Source organism: Macaca mulatta, chromosome 2, assembly GCF_049350105.2.
Source record: "Macaca mulatta isolate MMU2019108-1 chromosome 2, T2T-MMU8v2.0, whole genome shotgun sequence".
Taxonomy (NCBI): domain Eukaryota; kingdom Metazoa; phylum Chordata; class Mammalia; order Primates; family Cercopithecidae; genus Macaca; species Macaca mulatta.
The window spans coordinates 143,230,511-143,249,603 of record NC_133407.1 but is presented as its reverse complement, the minus strand read 5'-3'; the positions used below and the strand labels follow the sequence as shown (position 1 = coordinate 143,249,603).

At 42.2% G+C, this 19,093-nt stretch overlaps 1 protein-coding gene across 1 annotated transcript in view; it reads right to left on the bottom strand.

The window, feature by feature from the left end:
* Positions 1 to 10,230, bottom strand: part of ITPR1 (inositol 1,4,5-trisphosphate receptor type 1) — a 355,422-nt gene extending 345,192 nt beyond the window's left edge. The window contains exons 1-2 of the mRNA XM_077993346.1: positions 9,970 to 10,230; positions 9,073 to 9,147 (exon numbers count right to left, since the gene is read on the bottom strand). The gene's annotated coding sequence lies outside the window, so the exon portion shown is untranslated. The remainder of the gene's footprint in view (positions 1 to 9,072; positions 9,148 to 9,969) is intronic.
* Positions 10,231 to 19,093: the final 8,863 nt, after the last annotated feature.

The window sequence follows — 19,093 nt, the reverse complement described above, 5'->3', positions numbered from 1 at the left end:
GTCTCCAGATGATACCAAATGTCCCCTGGAGGACAAAATCACCCTCCCTCTCCCCATTGAGAACCACTGCTCTAGGACATAGATAGGTTTTGCTTTGTTTTTTATCTGTAAGGCCTTCTGCAAACATTTGTTTTTAGACAACTCGGCAGCAATGACCCGAAGCAGGTATTTTTATTTTTACACCTATTCTACAGAAGAGGAAACAGATGCACAGATGTTCCATGTTTTGCCCCTTACCCAAGAAGCAGTCAACACTCGGTACTGCGGAGTCCCTATCCTGTGGCTCACCAGGGCAACACCATTATGACCTGAGAGCAGCTTGGTTTCACTACCTGATTTTTCCACTCCCTTTTATGAATACTCAACAGTTTCCCAAGACGAATGTCCTCTAGAGTTGTACTGAACAACACCTCAAAAACTATCAAAAGGAAATGCTTAATGTATCTCTTCACAGTCTTCACATCACCCTCTGCAATAAAGGGCTTTTCTTTTTTTTTTTTTTTTTATTGAGATGGAGTCTCACTCTGCCACCCAGGCTGAAGTGCAGTGGTGCCATCTCAGCTCACTGCAACCTCCACCTCCTGAGTTCAAGTAATTCTCCTGCCTCAGCCTCCCAAGTAGCTGGGACAACAGGTGTCCGTCATCATGCCCAGCTAATTTTTTTTGTATTTTTAGTAGAGATGGAGTTTCACCATGTTGGCCAGGCTGGTCTCAAACTCCTGATCTGAGGTCATCCACCCCTCTTGGCCTCCCAAAGTGCTGGGATTACAGGCATGAGCCACAATGCCTGACTGTAAGGCTTTTCAAAGAAAGATGCCAGTTTAAGAAATATTTAATCAGGAGAGGGGTACAGGGGCCAGGTGCAGTGGATCACGCCTGTAATCCCAGCACTTTGGGAGGCCAAGGTGGGCAGGTCACGAGGTCAAGAGATCAAGACCATCCTGGTCAACATGGTGAAATCCCATCTCTACTAAAAATACAAAAAATTAGCTGGGCATAGTGGCACGTGCCTGTAGTCCCAGCTACTCAGGAGGCTGAGGCAGGAGAATCGCTTGAACCCGGCAGGCAGAGGTTGCAGTGAGCCGAGATCACGCCACTGCACTCTAGCCTGGTGACAGAGCGAGACTCCTTCTCAAAGAAAAAAAAAGAAGAGGGATATAGAAAATCAGTTTTTCCAAGCAGCCTTCAAAGGGAGAAAAAAACATATACAAATTACTTAATTGTGTAAGCACTTCCTGTGTGCCAGGTATTCTTATGAGTTAAAAAAACAAAAGGCCCATAAGGAAAATAGGTTTCAGGGCCCTGGAGTTTCGAATGACAGATTTTCAAGTATCAGAAAAAGCTTCCCAGAGGAGGAAGCATTTGGGCTGGGCCCTAAGGAATAGAAGGATTTGGCGAGGTGGACAGAGGAGGGTGGGGAGGGACACATGAGGCAGAATATACACACACACAACAAGGCAAACAAATGAACGTCCATTGTCTGGGTGTCATATCAGCTTTTTCTGTTCAGAAATATGTGCCTGGGATGCTTTTAAGCTGTTCTTGCAAAAGAAAATCATTTCCCAGATAAAGCTCCTTCTGAAATGAAAATGAACAGCAAGAAACTTGGAGGCTAGTGATATTCTTCTTATGTTCACCTTCTTCTGATGAGCTGCATTATATCAAGCAGTCCAGAAGTTATGCTGATGGGACAGGTCAGAAAGTATGATGAAACATAAATTCCTCAGTGTCCCATGACAGCAGGTGAACAGCAGTGACTGCACAACTCTAAGTAGGGGTACATGTACCTTCTGGTCTCTTTCTGTCTTCATCTGAAGAGCCAATAAAAGCATCCCCAAACATAAGCATGGAAGTTCCCATGTTTGTCGGAGAGGGAACCATGCGAGAGCTACTTACTCTCACCTCAGGTTGGTGATTAGCCTACCTTTCCAATTCACTAAAAATAAGACTGCAGGGGAAAAGTACAAAGGTCCGCTTCAGCTTCAACAAGTGAGAGCTAGCCATGAAAAAGCAAAGGAACCACTAAATGACAAGGACTGAAAAAGCACAGGAATAGGCATCCTCCAATGCAGATCTTCTCATATTTTCACGTGTGTGTAAATCACTTGAGGATCTTGCAAAAATGTAGGTTCTCATTCATTGAATGTGGGGTAGGGTCTGAGAGCCTGCAATTGCTAGCAAGTTCCCAGTTAATGTCAGTAACGCTGGTCTGGGGACCACACTTGGAGTGGCAAAGATGTAGTATAGTGTTTCTCAAACTTTTGACAGCAGCTCAGAGTAAGGAAAATATTGAGCTTACAAACCAATGTTCATTGTGCATGTGAGACAAAGAATTTTGTTGTGACGTACATAGTTCTTCTTAAGTATCCATGCAATACACTTCCATGTTTTCTATTCTAGGTTATGTCATTAAAAAAAAAGTTTGGCCGGGCCTGGTGACTCACACCTCCAGTCCCAGCACTTTGGGAGGCCAAGGCAAGAGGATCGTTTGAGCCCAGAAGTTCAAGGCCAACCTGGGCAATATAGGGAGACACAATCTCTACAAAAAAAAAAAAAAAAAAATTATTTAGCCAGGAGTGGTGGGGCACACTGGTGGTCCCAACTACTCAGGAGGCCAAGGTGAGAGGATCGCTTGTGCCTGGGAGGTTGAGGCTGCAGTGAGCCAAGATCATGCCACTGTACTCTAGCCTTGGCAACAGAGCAAGACCCTGTCTCAAAAACTAAAAATAAAAAGTTCATCAAGGCCCACTAAATTAATTTAACAACCTCTTCGTGGGTTGTCACAGAGTTTGAAAAACATGTATACAGAACAAGAGTAACATTCCTGCCCATCTGGGGAGAACAACGATGTCTCAGCCTCAGGACACGAAGGCTAAACCCAAAACCAATTTTTTTAAAAAGCTTAGATTATGTTCAGAATTCTTTGCAAAAAGGCAAGGATAGGTCAATAGCATTTTGGAAATGCTTTCACCTAGGAAATTCAAATTTTAAGTTTTCTTCATTTTAATTTGTTTTCTCGTCTGTAAGATGAGGATGATCTTGGTCCTAAGTGGAGATCTCCAAATACCATTTTGGCCAGGCGTGATGTCTCGTGCCTGTAATCCCAACACTTTGGGAGGTTGAAGTGGGAAGACTGCCTGAGTCTAGGTGTTTGAGACCAGCCTGGACAACATGGCAAGACCCATCTCTGCAAAAAACACAAAAGATTAGCCAGATGTGGTGGTGAATGCCTGTAGTCCCAGCTACTCAGGAGGCTGAGGTGGGAGGATAGCTTGAGCCCAAGAGGCAGAAGTTTCAGCGAGCTGAAATCGTGCCACTGCACTCCAGCCTGGGCAGCAGAGTAAGACCCTGTCTCGAAAAAACAAAATTAAAAAAATTCCCCTCTTAAAAGAGCAAAGGCTCCTTGAAGAAAAGGCTGATTCTTGGTCTGGGACAAGAAATAGAGAAGATGAGCCTAGAACATCTTGTTATATAGAAATCAAAAAAGCTAGCACAGACTACAAGGGCTGTGTCAAAATCTCAAGAACTTTACCAGCCCATTTCTCACAGACTAAAGAACTAATGGATTCGGGTAGTGAGCATCAAGGGGTGCTAATATAACAAGAGTAGACATCCAACATCTTACACCCAACTAAGCAAAGTTTACAGAGTAGACTTACTGGAGTCCCAGCTACTGGGAAGGCTAGGGCAGGAAGACTGCTTGAGACCAGGAGTCCAAGGCCAGCCTAGGCAACATAGTGAGACCCCTTCTCAATTTAAAAAAGAAAAGAACCTAACTTTGACCAAGCCTCTACATCTAACTACCAAATTATAGTAGACCAAGGGGATAGAGAAACATGTTAAACCACGTTGCACTGATGCAGTCAGCAAAGTCTAAACTGTGGAGATGTGTATCACCCAGTTTCTTCAATAACAACAACAACAAAATGCACGGAAAAAAGATTTGTAGAAGAAATACAGAGATTAGTGGATATCAACCATTTGTAACGTATTTACCCTATTTGGATCCTAATTCAAACTGTTAAATATGTTTATGTGTAAAATTATTATATGCATTTTTTACAAATATCTATGTACATATGTATATATATCTAGGAAGTATAAACATAGACTCAGTAAAAATGAAAGGCCATCAAAGGGGTAGACACATTTAGAAAAGATGTTCGAGATGTATAAAAGGTGATTTACCAAATGAGTGGTACTAGATAAGTCCCTTTTTATGAAATTTAAATATATACATACATTTTACATATACATGCTTAGAGGAAAAGCCTGAAACCCTAATCTCGAATAGTTGGAATTGCTTTGTTTTGTTTCATTGCTCATCTTTATTTCCTAATGTTGCACTACAATGAATATGCTATCTTTTTCTCCTTAAAAAATGTTTTTAAATAGAGATGGGGTCTTGCTATGTTGCACAGGCTGGAGTACAGTAGCTATCACAGATGCAATCATAGTGCACTACAGCCTCAAACCCCTGGGCTCAAGAAATTCTCCTGCCTCAGTCTCCTGAGTAGCGGAGTCCAGGGTGTGTGCTACATGAATATGACTATCTTATGTATTAAGTAATAAAATTTGAGGTTTGCTTTAAGTTTGCACATACGCAGGGGTCCACTTCACTTATTAGGGAGAATCACTGATGTGAAGCTTCTAATTCCCCAAGGATGCTGGAGAGCAGAATATTAGTCCTCCTTGTAAATATCTCTTAAAATGACACGGGATACACCGCAGGGTGGCGGTAGGACATAGAAGGTTTGTGCTGAAACTCCATGATTATCATTGAGTTCTTAGAATTTGCTCTTCAAGTCAACTGTATGTTCACCTATTTGTCAAACTTTCCTTTTCTACTGAAGTGAGTTACAATCCCAGGTAAGTCCTGTCATTAACCAGACAGTCCAGAAATCTGGGTTTTACCCCCTATCGAGTTCCCATCTGGTATATGATCCTGCCAACCTTACCAGAGCCTCTTCGGAAAGGACAATGTAGTTTTGTGATGTTGAAAACCACACTGAGAATTCTGTGAGAGTTTACAAGTCCTCAGATAAACCACTGTTGACCTGCAAAATCTGGTCCCTACAGGTCTGGACCTTGACTCCCTCTCCCTCCTGAACTCGGAGCACTCTCCCCTGGCCTTCTTCTCCTACCTCCAACATGTCACACCCACTCCTATCTCAGGGCCTCTGTACTTGCTGCTCTGACATTTGAAATACACTTTTTCCCTGATATCTATAGGGCTAACTCGTTTGCCTCCTTCAGATCTGTGCTGAGATGTCATGTAGTAAAGATCTAATCCCCACCTGAGTACTCCCTTAATACCCCTCATCATGTTTTGTTGTTTTAAAATTACCGTAAAATATACATAACATAATATACCACTTTGAAATGTTATAACTCAGTGGCACTAAGTACGTTCACACTGTTGTGCGACATCACCACCATCCATTTCCAGAATTTTTTCATCTTTCCAAACTGAAATTCTATCCTCAATAAACACTAACTCCCCCTTCCTGTCTTCTCTCTCCCCCAGCAACCACCATTCTACTACTGTCTGCAGGGATCTGACTACTCTAGATGCCTCTGTAAGAAAAATCATAAAATTATGCATCCTTTTGTTTCTGGCTTGTTTCGTTTAGCATGTTTTCAAGGTTCATTCACATTGTAGCATGTGTCAGAATTCCCTTTTTAAGGCTGAATAATATTCCATTGTACGTATATTTCACCTTTTGTTTATCTACTCATTCATCAATAGACTTGGGTTGTTTCTACCTTTCGGCTACTGTGATAATGCTTCTACTGACACAGGTGTACAAATATCTGCTCACGTCCCTATTTTCAATTTTTTAAAATATATACCTTCAAGTGGAATTGTTGGGACATAAAGTAGTTTTATGTTTAATTTTTTTTAGTAACTGCCATGCTATTTTCCACAGCAGCTTCACCATTTTACATTCCCACTAGCAATGCACAAGGGATCTAATTTCTCCACTTGTTATTTTCAGTTCCCCGCTTAACCAGTTTTCTTTTTCTCCATAGCCTTTACTACCTCTAATACTGTAATACTTACTTATTTATTTATATTGGCTACCTCCCACTAACTAGGATGTAAGCCTCTTGGGAACAGGATGATTTCTTCATTGCTATATCCTGAGCACCTGGAATACACCTTAGTACATAGCAGGTGCTTAAGAAATTTGTTGAATAAAGAATAAAACACTTGAATCATACACAACAACTTGAACAGGCCTTAGAGTCTGTTAAATAGATTTACCACACCATGTGCCTTAAACTACATCCAATTCAGAAATCTCAAAGTTGAATGGGTGACGGTTTCAGTGGTGTATTTGGCTTATCCTCATTAGCAATCATCTCAGAACCACAGACACCAAGACAATTGTAAGGAAGCACAGGAGTTACGTCATTCACATCACTGACTTCAAGCCTTAATTGCACTCATCAATTGAGCTATGTACAAACTTAAAACAGCAAAAATGAAAAAAAAAACAAAAAAAAAAACAACTGCATGCACTTCTGGTTGACAGCCTGCAAATGCAATGTGTTTTGTTTTAAAAAATCAAACCAATAGTAAACAAGATAGACACTGGCCTTGCAGAGACTCCTTAATGAAATGTAGCCAAAGACAGCTTGACCTAGAAACCTAACTTCAGGCCTACTTTTATTTTGGCTGTTTTTTCTGTTGTTCATCTTTGGTGCTTGTTTCATTTTGGTTTGTTTTCTAAGAGCTGCTTGTGAAGAAATCAGACAGAGTTTCCATGATATCTTTATAAATGAGTTGAAAAGCCATGTGATATTCCCCCACCTCTGGAAGTCAGTTGGTTGCACACCATTGGATTAAAGGTTTCTTTTTTATCTTTCTCTCTGCCCACTCTCCTTCCTCCCTGTAATACCAACACTCTGATCTTCCTCACTTGAAAATATTTTGAAGAAAAAGACTGCTGATCTTTCTGTGGAGTTCATCTATCTCTTTTTTTTCTAAGCAGCCATTCCACTTCTCATTCCTAAAGAAAAGACGCCAATTCCCTCCAAAAGACAATCACTTTGTTTAAAGCGATACCATTGTCAACCCCAAATGACTTTCACGGGTCTCAATGCAAGAGCCAGAGTAATTCATTTAGAACATGAAGAACTTTCCCTGCCTGATAAGAACGGTATCTTGAAAGGATTTTCTGTTCTGATTTGAATTATTCAAAGAGCAGATTTTACTTTCAACGTACATGTGCATATACACACACACACGAACTTGAAAGAAAAAATGGAGAACAAAAACATCTGCACAACTGGCTGCAAAGCAAACTGCAAGGTATATGAAAAGGTATCAACGTTTCACATTGCAGACTAACTGCAGTTTAAACTTTCGAATTATTCAGATGGGGAAATGCCTGATCCTTTTAACCTACTCAGATGCTTTGATGTAAATAATCAAGAGGTATTTCAGCCAGGAGGTGAGCCTAATGCTTAACTTACATAATGTTCCTTGTGGTTTGGTTTTGTTTCTTTTTACTCTTCCCATTCAGATTTTCCAAAATGAACTCATTACAACATCTAATACCTCCTCAAATATCTGCACTCTTTTATCCCTATGTTTGTGGCTACATCCTTTCCTTCTTATATCAATGTTAAGTACTATTTCGTCATTGGTGGGCTGTAAGCAAGTTATTTCATCAATAGCAGTAAGTTTACCACTTTTCCTTGCTTCCCTCTCACCACCACCATCCCCAATTCAACTTAGGTCCATTTGTGGGATGCAGTGCAGCCTCACCGCCTGAGGTTATACCTTGCTCCTACTTTGTACTAGCTACTGGGCAAGTGATTTCACTCTCTGCACCTCAGTTTCTTCACCTGCATCTGTTGCACAGAGTTTGTGAGATACATTGCTGTGGACCCGGCTTACAGGTACTTAATGTGTCCATCTTATTATTTTTAGCAACCAGTTAGAAAACAGTCTGTGGACCAGTTTCTCCTTGTTGTACAGCTAATTCTGAAGAGGGGAACTGGACCTAATCTTTGGCTTTAAGAGCACCCACACAGCCATGTGAGTCAATAAAAGAACTTCAAGAAGAAACTAGAGTTCTCACATCCAAATGCTTCTCACTCTGCCAGTACTCCTAAGGATCTTATCAACAGGAAACAAAAGCACTATACCACTATAATGAAGTGTCTGACTTTTATTTTCTCATTAGAAAAGCCCAAAGATTGTAGCCCAGGGAACAGCTAAATATTTAGAATGTTATAAAAGTTACAAAGACCCAGCCACCCACCCCTACCCACCTCTGTTACCCTGTTATTTACCATGTTCCTGAGCATTGTAGGAGAAAAAAACTTTTGATGGCCAAATCTGCAGCAATAGTGATGTACGTGAACCCGCTGAAACCTCCCACTCTTCAAATGCAGTCTGACCATTTTGGGGAAAAAATAGGAACTGTTGTGTTTACAGATAAATGCTGCTCTCAGCTCATATTCCACCACAGGCCCCAAAACAACAGGGCCCTGCCAGATTCCTTGACTTTCAGGTGGCTCGAGTCAAGGGCTGGATGCTACTATCTTAAGCTCCAGTAACTCACTTCCCTTTTTAAAGTTCTAATTCTTTCAACTTGCAGCAACCACTTTCATTTCTTGCAATCCAACCTACTCTGATTAAGCACACGTTCAAAATTAGAAAAGAGTGACTATTTTTTGAAGGAGAGAAGCAGTTAATATTGCTTACACATCTTGGCATATGAAATGCACTGCGTCCTTTAGAATTTAAATAATCAGCACGCTTTTCAGACCGGCAATGGGCCGCCGTTTTATTGCTCCATTTAATGGCCTTTCCCCCCGCCTCTTTCATAAACCTTCAGGCTCCTTCAGTTCTGAGCTACGTCCAAGAAACGGACAGTCCACTGGACCTCTGCTCCCAAAAGCCCTCACCAAAGGCAGAGGCAAATTTTGAAGGCTGAGCCACGGAGTTTCTTTTTCTTTCTTATCCCCCACCTCACTGGCGATTTAGATAGAACTTAAAATAGGCTTAGGACAAAAACTCATTATTGACTATAGCACTCAGGCTTCCACACTCACCTGACCCGGGTCAGGCACTCTGTTGCCAAAACAAGCCCAGCGAGGGGTGCAAATCCTGCTCCTCTGTAGTCGCTCCTAAATATTTAGAAAGAAAGAAGACTGAGTACCAGACCGCGGAAGATGAGTCTCTAACAGAAGTGCTCCAAATTACAAGTTTCCAACTTCTTTAGCCTCCTTCCCTGGGGAGACCCCTCCCCACCCCACCCTCCAAATTTGGCAGGCAGGTTGGTGGGATCGCTTGGGCGACGATTACAGGTAACTACTCTTATTTCCAGGATGTAACTGACAAGTGAGACTAGGCACGCACAAACTTCGAACGTGCGGGAGGCTGGAACTAAGGGAAGTGTTTGGCAGATCCCAAAGCACTTGTTTCCCGGTGAGGAGGCCAAGTATCCGAAGCCCGCATCCTCACTGGACATGAGCTTCGTCCACACTTCATCCCTCACCGCTTCCCCGGTTTTCTTCCGTTTTTAAAAACCCTCCCCACGGGGGCCCCCCACACATGCATTATTCTCCCAACCATGGAGCGCAAGAGAGGGCTACATTTTTAGAAAGATTATTTCCTTGAGCAGGCTCACATATGACACCCCCACAACCTCTCTCCGAAAAAAAAAAAAAAACTATTTCCTGCAGCTGCAGCAACAGTTTCCAACTTGGGGGAATGCCACACCAGTCCAGAATAGGGAGCCCCCAAAGCCACGCACTAGAGTCGAGGATATTTGTTTTTTAAGCCTCAAATGAGCTCCTCCAAAAACACTGCCCGCAGTAAAGGAACCCCCAAATGCATGCCAAGTGCATGCACATCCATCGATATCTCCCCGAGACCGGGGCAAAAACTTCTGCGCCGGGGAAGCCAGTGCCAACTCCCCGCGCCCTCTGCCCGGCCCCAGCCGCTACCTTGGTGCCCGGGGAGCCACGCCGGTTTGGGGGAGCAGGGCGAGGAGAGGGGTTAGCAGCCGCTGGGTAATCCCATGTCCGCGAAGAGGGAGCTCGTTCCGTTAGGATGGAAGCGGAACACCCACACCTCCTCTCGGCGTGCGCTTTCTCTCTCTCCACCCCCTGCCTACTCCTCCACCACCACCTCCTCCTCCTCCTCCTCTCCTCCCACCCCAGCGAGCTTGAGGAAACGCTTCAGCAGCACATCCACATGGTTACTGCACTTTGAAGCGGCTCCGGGCGTCTTATATAGGCCGGGAAGCTCCCTGGGCAATGTAGTCCGAGTACCGGGTGGTGGCGGCGCCTGAGGCAGCGGGGAGGGACTACAAGTCCCAGAACCCCCTGGGCGCCCGGGCTGGGCCCTAAATAGACGCGCGCGGGGACAGGGGAGGGGCGTCCTGCGAGGCTTTCAGGCTGCTTGTCCCGTACCTTGGCTGGGTGGGTAGGTCTTGGAGCCTGCCATCCAAAAGCACCCCTGGGAAGCGCCCGCAACCCTTGGGGACGCCTCTCCTCCGGCTGCCCCCCTTCCCTGGAATCCAGGTGTCACTGGGGCCGGGGAGGGGCTAGGAGCTCGGATTTCTGCTTTGGGAAGTTTTTACAAGCCCACCCTCCCCCTGCCTTGGGTCCCGAGCCAAGAATTTCAGAAATCCGGGGCACAAAAACGCCAGTGTTTGCGGTCAAGGATTAAAGGCGCGAGGTTGTCTTTATTTAATCTGCTCCGCCCTGCTCGGGTTTGCACGAAAAACCAAGCCTGGGAGCGACGGTCCACGCAAGCGGAGACACAGGCAAGTCGCGTGAGAGCACTTTTCTGAGCCCGAGTTGCGTGTCTTTTGTCGCCCCTCAGGAGGTAAAGAAACGCAGACCTCTCCGGTGCACAAATAAAGGAGCCGTGTTGTGACTTGCGGGCTCTGAGATTGGGAGGCAGAAAATACATACCGCGACCTCAGTCCTGACCCTACCTCTAGCAGTCCCTCTGCTCCTGGGAGCTGTAAATGCTTAAGTAAATAAACCGCAAACCAGAAAAATAAGGGCTTGGGAGAGAGCCGCTCACACAGAGATGCGCGTCCAGGCGGGGCGCTCTCCAACAGCTCCGACTGGGGCGAGGTGGGTTTCACCCGCTGCCAAGTAGTGCCTGGGCTCCCGGGTTACGGGCTGCTTCGGGCTCCAGCTTTTGCGAGGAGGGGAGAGCTAAGCCCGGAGGCAGTCAGCCGACTGCCCTCTCTTGCCTCAAATGACGTATATTCATTCCTCAAACGTTTCCTGAGTGTTTACTGGGTGCCAGGAGCTGGGGCATAGTGGTGAGCCAAACGCATTATAGCATCCCAGACAGGCACTTCCTGACGCCGCCTAAAGATCTGTTATAACAATAGTAATAATAATGATAATAATCAATGGAGAGGCTGATTTTATTGGGCCCAGACCACACGCAGTTTTCATACTTCATGCTATTGAGTTTCACCAACTGTAGGTATATTTATTATACCTATTTGGCAGGTGCACAATCCAGGGCTCAGAGAAATCAGGTAACTTCCCAAATGACGCCTCGAGTTAAGTGGTACAGCCTGGATTCCGGTTCCATACTCTACGTGTATCAAACCCTTGTCTTTGGGGAAATCCATCACCATTGCCTTAAATAGCCTCTCTCCCCATTTTAGGAGCAGCCTCTGAGCCCTTGGGCAAGTCATTTTCATCTCTTTGCCCCAGTTTTGCCATCTTAAGGAGATTCTCATTAGAATATGTCTACTTTTTAGCAGGATTCCTTAATATAGAGTCGAGTCTTATGCAACTTTAGGAACAAATTAGAGGAGCATCATATCTAATAGTTATTACTGACATAATGCCAAAACGAATCACAATTATTGACATTTATTGGATGAATGCCATATGTCAGGCATTGGTCTAAACTCTGTATAGCACCTAATTAAATCCTATTAAGACTTTTTTTTACTTATTAGAAAACTGGGGGTGGTGGGGTACAAAGCGGTTAAATTACTTCCTCCAAAGTCACACAAATAGCTGACTCTTGAACCCTAGACCTAAACTACTACTCTCCGCTACCTCCCCAATGTAAACACGTGCACTGCATTTACCTGCTCAGATATGCATTTAATACCAGTCCAGGAAGGGGCAAAGCTCTTGAAATAGACAAAGTTTGTGTTCACGATATTCGCTCCTGCCCTCCCTTCTCTTTCAGCATTATCCCCTGGTCACTGGGCGCTGGAGTCTAGTGCCTAATACCTTAAGCTGCCTCTCCCCATCATCAAGAAACTCCCACATCTGCCATATAAAGGAAATGTTTCTCATTCACCCCCTCTCGTCTCTTCCCCCATGATAACTTCTTCCATTTTCAAAGGATCTTCGGCTCTACTTTTCAAGCAAATTCAACAAATCAGTGTATGCCTATGTAACTGGTAAATAGTGAAGGGTAATTATTTCATGTGCTTCTAACTCAGAAACAATGGAATATTAACAGGGGTTTTCTGAAGATCCAGTTGGACAATTTTCATCTTCATCATATAATGGACATTTATCTCCTACCTGTCTTATCCACTGTCTTCCCTTGGAGACCTTCACTGAAGGCAGCATCTATGTCTTATACATGCTTGTGCTCTCTACCTCCCCTGACTCAGAAGGACTTACTCTTCTTTCTGCACATTTTAGTAGATGTGTAAAAAAAAAAAAAAGTTTGTTAAAAAGATGTTTTAATGGAAGGTTTGTCAGGCATATAGCAGGATACATGACCATATTTTTGGAGCATGCACACCTTGTAGCCCATCTCTATCATAGCCTGTTTTCTCTGCCTGTGTGTATGGATCATCCTATTCAACATTTTGTAAGGTCTAGAAGCTCTCCCCATCATCAAGAAACTCCCGCATCTGCCATATAAAGGAAATGTTTCTCATTCACCCCCTCTCATCTCTTCAATGGAATGAGAACCTCTTCCATTTTCACTAGGTCACTGGAAAGTAATTTTGTTAATTTTGCTGTGATGTGAAGAGGTTCTCTATGATGATGTATGACTGATAAATTATGATGATTAATGTCAGAATAAAAGAATCACTGCCTAACTCATTCTCCATTATCAGTAGAGGGAAAGGAGCTGCTTTCTCTTCACTGTATTTTTTTCTAGAAGAATTTTCTATCCCTGTGTTTTCCAGTACAGTGACTGCTAGCCATTTAGCCACATAAGATGTGGCTAGTTCTGCGATGTGAAATAGATGTTAAACACACATTGAATTTCAAAGACTTAGTACAAAAAAAGCAAAATATCTTAATTTGTATAGTGATTACATGTTGAAGTGGTAATATTTTGGATATTTGTGTTAAATAAAATAGATTATTAGAACTGATTTTACCTGCTTTTTCCTTTTTTAATATAGCTACTAGGAAATGAAAAATTACTTATGTAGCTTCTATCATATCGTATCATATTATGCAGGACTGATGTAGAAAACCAGGAATCTGATTCCTAGGATCACAATTTGAGATGATGACCAGCCCATTAAGATGGCCATTTATGACTTTGCCCTTGAAATGTTCATGCAGGGAACTAGAAGGGCTTTGCAAGGTCAGTACAGTATCATAGACTGAGCAAAAGTCTGAAGAAAGTCCAAAACTAGCACTCAAGCCTACCTCCACGGAAGACCTAAAATAGAAGCATGTTTTGTCAGCATTACACAGCTGAAAACTATAACTGAATTCATCTGCCTAGAAGCCCACCTCAAATGCTGCCCTGGTTAAGAGAGCAAGATAAGCTGGAGAAAGAAGGGATTGGAGAAAATCGTTTTGACACCCAGCTGTACCATTTATATCCTGTTTTGTTTTGTTTAATAAAGTAATACTAACAATCCTTGCCTTGTCAATCTCACTGGGTCAGTGGGTCATAGGACATGAAAGGGCTTTGCAAACTCACCCTAGCTATACTAAAGAAAGAGAACATTATCAACAAGAATGAAGATAATGTTAATGTGTCCTGATGCAGTACTCAGTTCCAAACCAAACTTCAGATTAGTGGGGCAGCCCTATTTCCAATTTTCTCTCAGGCATAAGATTTCAATTGCCTATGGAGTGTAATTGGATTGTAACTCAAAAAATAAATGCTTGAGGGGGATAGATACCCCATTCTTCATGATATGCTTATTTCACATTGCATGCCTGTAACAAAATATGTACCCCAAAATATATACACCTACTATGTACCCGTAAAAAATTAAAAAGAACAGAATCACCTATGAATGTCACGATGAGCCTTGAGTGCTTTAATTAATAACGCTAAGTCACGTTTAAATGGCAAGAAAGAATGTCCAAAACCCAATCATAGAATTCAATCTATATTTTGGCGCTGACAATGTATTTTCTAGCATGATGGACTACCATTTACCATGGGAAACATCAGCAAAGAGAAATAGCTACTGTATAGCTAGTCCAACTTGTCTCTCTTGGTCATTGTTAATGTTTTATGGTGGAGGGATAGGGTCACAACCCTCATTGAAACTCATAAAATCCATGGACACTTGCCCCAGCACAACACAGATACTGCAAATTTCTGCACCAGTTCTTTAAGTTTCTTGTACCAATCCTCTAAAAACCATTCATAGATACCCCCACAAGCTTAGATTATCTTTCAGCTCCATTTTTCGGTGATTTTTATCTCACCATTCAGATAACCTCTTTGAAGATAGGGACTAAGTCCTTTAAATATAGGACCCTTTGTAGCATCTAGCTCTGTTCTGGATACAGAGTAAGCATTCAGCACTTACTGGCTACTTGGAACTTACAAAGATGACCAGAAGAAATGACCTGCAGACACTTAATCAACGCTACTTGACATGGAAAAAGTGGAGTTGCTGTTCGAACAAGGGCAGGAGAGAGGAGAGAGGACAATTTGGTATGGAGCTATAGAAAGTAAGATGTTTTCTGAATCCAGGCTCTAGATGTCCTGTGAGAATGACAGAAGACACAGCAAGAGGGCCTATTTTTGTTATCCTATCTCTGAAGTGTGGAAGAAACTGCTGGTCAGTCACCTTGTGAGTGGAGGGAACATGGACAAAATGTCAATAATTTAAAATCTGTAAGGCAGCATGATAACTACAAAATAATGCAAAAATTAAGGAGTTCCTAGTACTCTATGCTTTATGGAAGTAGCTGCTATACCATCTCTGATGATTGCTGCCAGTATTGTCTAGAATCATGTAAGCATGTAAAGAGAACTATTACTTTCTTATTCATTATTTTCCTGTAAAACATGCAGAGCCAGGGGTCTATTATTAACTACCCCATCTCCTGCCTCCCACCTGCAAGACTGTCATCCTAAATTGCTCTAGTAGACAAGCTAGATCTGGAGACTTGAAGAAATCTTGGGAAAGGCTTTTTTGTCTTATCTTAGTGTTTAAACTGAAATGAAATCTGCGTATCAAAGGAAAAACATAAAGCTCTTCCTTACAGAATAATTCAGCTAATACATGTAGGAGAAATAATAACATTAGAAAATCACCATTTTGCAGCTTCCAGTATAATGATTTATTTAGATAGGCCAGGCACAGTGCCTCAAGCTTATAATCCTAGCACTTTGAGAGGCCGAGGCGGGCAGATGACTTGAGCCCAGGAATTCAAGACCAGCCTGCGTAACACGGCAAAACTACGTCTCTACAAAAAATACAAAAATTAGGTGGTCATGGTGGCATGCACTTGTAGTCCCAGCTACTTGGGTGGCAGATGTGGGAGGATCACCTGAACCCAGGGATATAGAGGCTGCAGCGAGCTGTGATTGTGCCACTGCACTCCAGCCTGGGCAACAGAGCAAGACCCTGTCTCAAAAAATAAATAAGTAAATAAATTAGGCAGCTTATCAATAGATGCCAAATGTGGGGAAAATGTTGATGAGTATGTGGTCCTAAAAATCACTCTATACATCACACATGAATTCTGAAGTGAAAAATGGACCTTTACAGTAAAGAGATAATGGCAATCACCCACATGATTCACCCACGTAGCCATGTGATCAAATTTATTACCAGCAATACTGGGACAACTAGACACTATTTACATACATATATGATTCTATAAGAAGTACAAAACATCACATATGAAATGTTCTTGCCAAAAATGTTCGTGAGGAAGCACTCAAACAAACTCAGAATGCAGGACATTCCACAAGACCATTGGCCTGTATTCTTCAGATAAATCAGTGTCATTTAAAAAAATATGGCAGGAGGATTATCTAGATGCAAATGTTTAAAGTGATGCATTTGGTAATTATGCTGATTGGATCATTATACTATGTATACATCCATTGAAACATCACATTTTACCCCATAAATATGGATGATTATGTGTCAATTACAAATTAAAAACTAAATTTAAAATAGAGACTGAAACAAACTTTACAACTAAATGCAACATGTGACCTTTGAATTTTGGATTAAAAGAAACATTAAAATGAATCTATAGAAGACTTTTTGAGCAACTGTAACAATTTGAATATTATAAAAAATTGTAAATAATTTTATTAGGTGTGATGATAGCATTGTGGTTATGTATGAAAATGTCCTTGTCCTCAAGAGATGTATACTAAAGCATTTTGAAGTAAAATCTCATGGTATCTGAAACTCACTCTCCAAAAATGTGTGGTGGCATGCACCTGTAGTCCCAGCTACTCTGGAGGCTGAGGCACAAGAATCCCTTGAACCCGGGAGGCAGAGGTTGCAGTGAGCCAAGATCGTGCCATTGCACTCCAGCCTGGGTGACAGAGCAAGACTCTGTCTCACAATAAATAAATAAATAAATAAATAAATAAATAAATAAATAAATAAATAAAATGCATGCCCATTTAATCTAAAAAGTATATATTTTTATGTTTACACTTACCTATCTTATTCAAAAAATTATCTAAAATCTCACCACATTCATAGAAATGTTGGTGCCCATTTTTGTGATAGTTTTACAGTTATGCTGGAGAAATAATTATTTTTTACTTTTGAAGGTGATAGCCATGTTTCAACAAATGATTGAAAAATCTACTCTTGGCTTTTTGGGTAAAATGCAGAACAAGCTACTTACTATAACTAAGCAACTTTTGTGTCAGTCTCCAAGTTAGGAGTAATTGTATTTGTTGCAGTATTTCCTTCTTAGTGTCTTTTCAAATCAACCAGAAAAGCAAAAAGAATTATGCATAAGAAAACGGAAATGGAAGGCCAAGCACGGTGGCTCATGCCTGTAATGCCAGGACTTTGGGAGGCCAAGGCAGGAGGATCATTTGAAGTCGGGAGTTCGAGACCAGCCTGGGCAACATGCCAAAACCCCATCTCTACTAAAAATACAAAAATTAGCTAGGTGAGGTGGCACATGCCTGTAGTCTCAGCTACTTAGGAGACTGAGGTAGGAGAATCTTGGAACCCGGGAGGCAAAGGCTGCAGTGAGCCGAGACCGCACCACTGCACTCCAGCCTGGGCAATAAGAGCGAGACTCCATCTCCAAAAAGGAAGTGGAAAACTTGAGTATTGCAGGCTTCATCTTTCCCTTCTCCTGTGAAAGTTTTTTAATGATCAACAGACTTAGTTACTAAACTGGGCAGTGAATTCCACTATGTAATTCAGTTACCAGTGAAGTGAACTTACAGCTTTTTTCACTTGCCATGCTCTATCAGTGTAGACTCTTGCAAATTAACTGCTTTCTTTTGCTTCCACTTAATTTTATTTTGAGATTTTTAAGTAATATTTCCCCCTCTAACTTTAGCTTTAGGATATAGGTAACCTGTGTGATGAGTTCAACTCAGAGAGAGAATTTGAGTCAATCCTTTATGAAACAGATCATTTAGGTAGGGTCAGCCCAGGGAAGTGGGATTGGAGTGGTGAGGAATAGGGTAGAGGGAGCTATTAAGAACATTTTGTTGGTTGCATGTCTGTCATTATTAAACTGATATTGAATGGGTACCTACCTACCCTACCGGGTGCTACACTAGGCACTAAAAAGACTGAACAGAATGCAAAGTACTTTTGCTCTCTGCCTTTTTCTTGATCACTACCTTTCCTACAGATGAATTTCATACATGGTGCTTAGAGGATGACAAAGAAGACTGGCTGCTTTTTTATCAGAGGTTATTGTCATCAGCTGGTCTTTCATGCCATTTCCCTCCTTGTTTCTTCTTTCAAGTAATAGTTTGCAGACCTAGTAGATGTGACCTAGGAAACAGCTAGGTGCTGTGGTCCTCTGATCTTCCTTGGTTTCTTCACCACCATCCAGGCACCTGTCTATTCACACTGGAATATTTCTCCATTATAGGTCATATTATCAAGATGATTCTTTGTCACTAAAACATTTATGTTGAATATAATATAGTGAGTGAATGAGGGAAATAGCTTCTTCTAAGTAGTTTCTTTGCTCAACTCTCCTCCAAACAAGCCCTTTTATTTCAATTTTTAACTGTGTTACCGCTTAGAAGGAAGAAGGGGAGGAGGAGGAGGAGGAAACAGAAAGTGCATCGATTTAATTTAAAAGTAGTCTAAGTCTTACTCAATACCTGAAATACCTTAAGAAACAGAAGGCGGCCATGGCTCATGCCTGTAATCCCACTTTGGGAGGTCGAGGTGGGCAGATCACTTGAGGTCAGGAATTCGAGACCAACATGGCCAACATGGCGAAACCCCATCTCTACTAAAAATACATTAAAAAAAATTTAGCTGGGTGTGGTGACACACACCCAGGAGGCTGAAGCAGGAGAATCACTTGAACTTAGGAGGCAGAGGTTGCAGTGAGCCGAGATCATGCCACTGCACTCCAGCCTGGGCAACACAGTGAGTCTATCCAAATAAAAGGAAAGGGGACAGGAAGGGAGGGGAAGGGAGGGATTGGCTATCTTAAAGCAAATTAACCATTCTGTAAAGATCAGTGTTTATTAGAAAAAATAAATAAACAGCAAATAGTACTCTTATAATCAAAAATAAATAAGGGTGGTGACTCAGGCCTGTAATTCCTGCACTTTGGGAGGCCGCAGTGGGCAGATCACCTGAAGTCAGAAGTGCAAGACCAGCCTGGCCAACATGCCAAAATCCCTTCTCTACTAAAAATACAAAGAATTAGCCGGGCG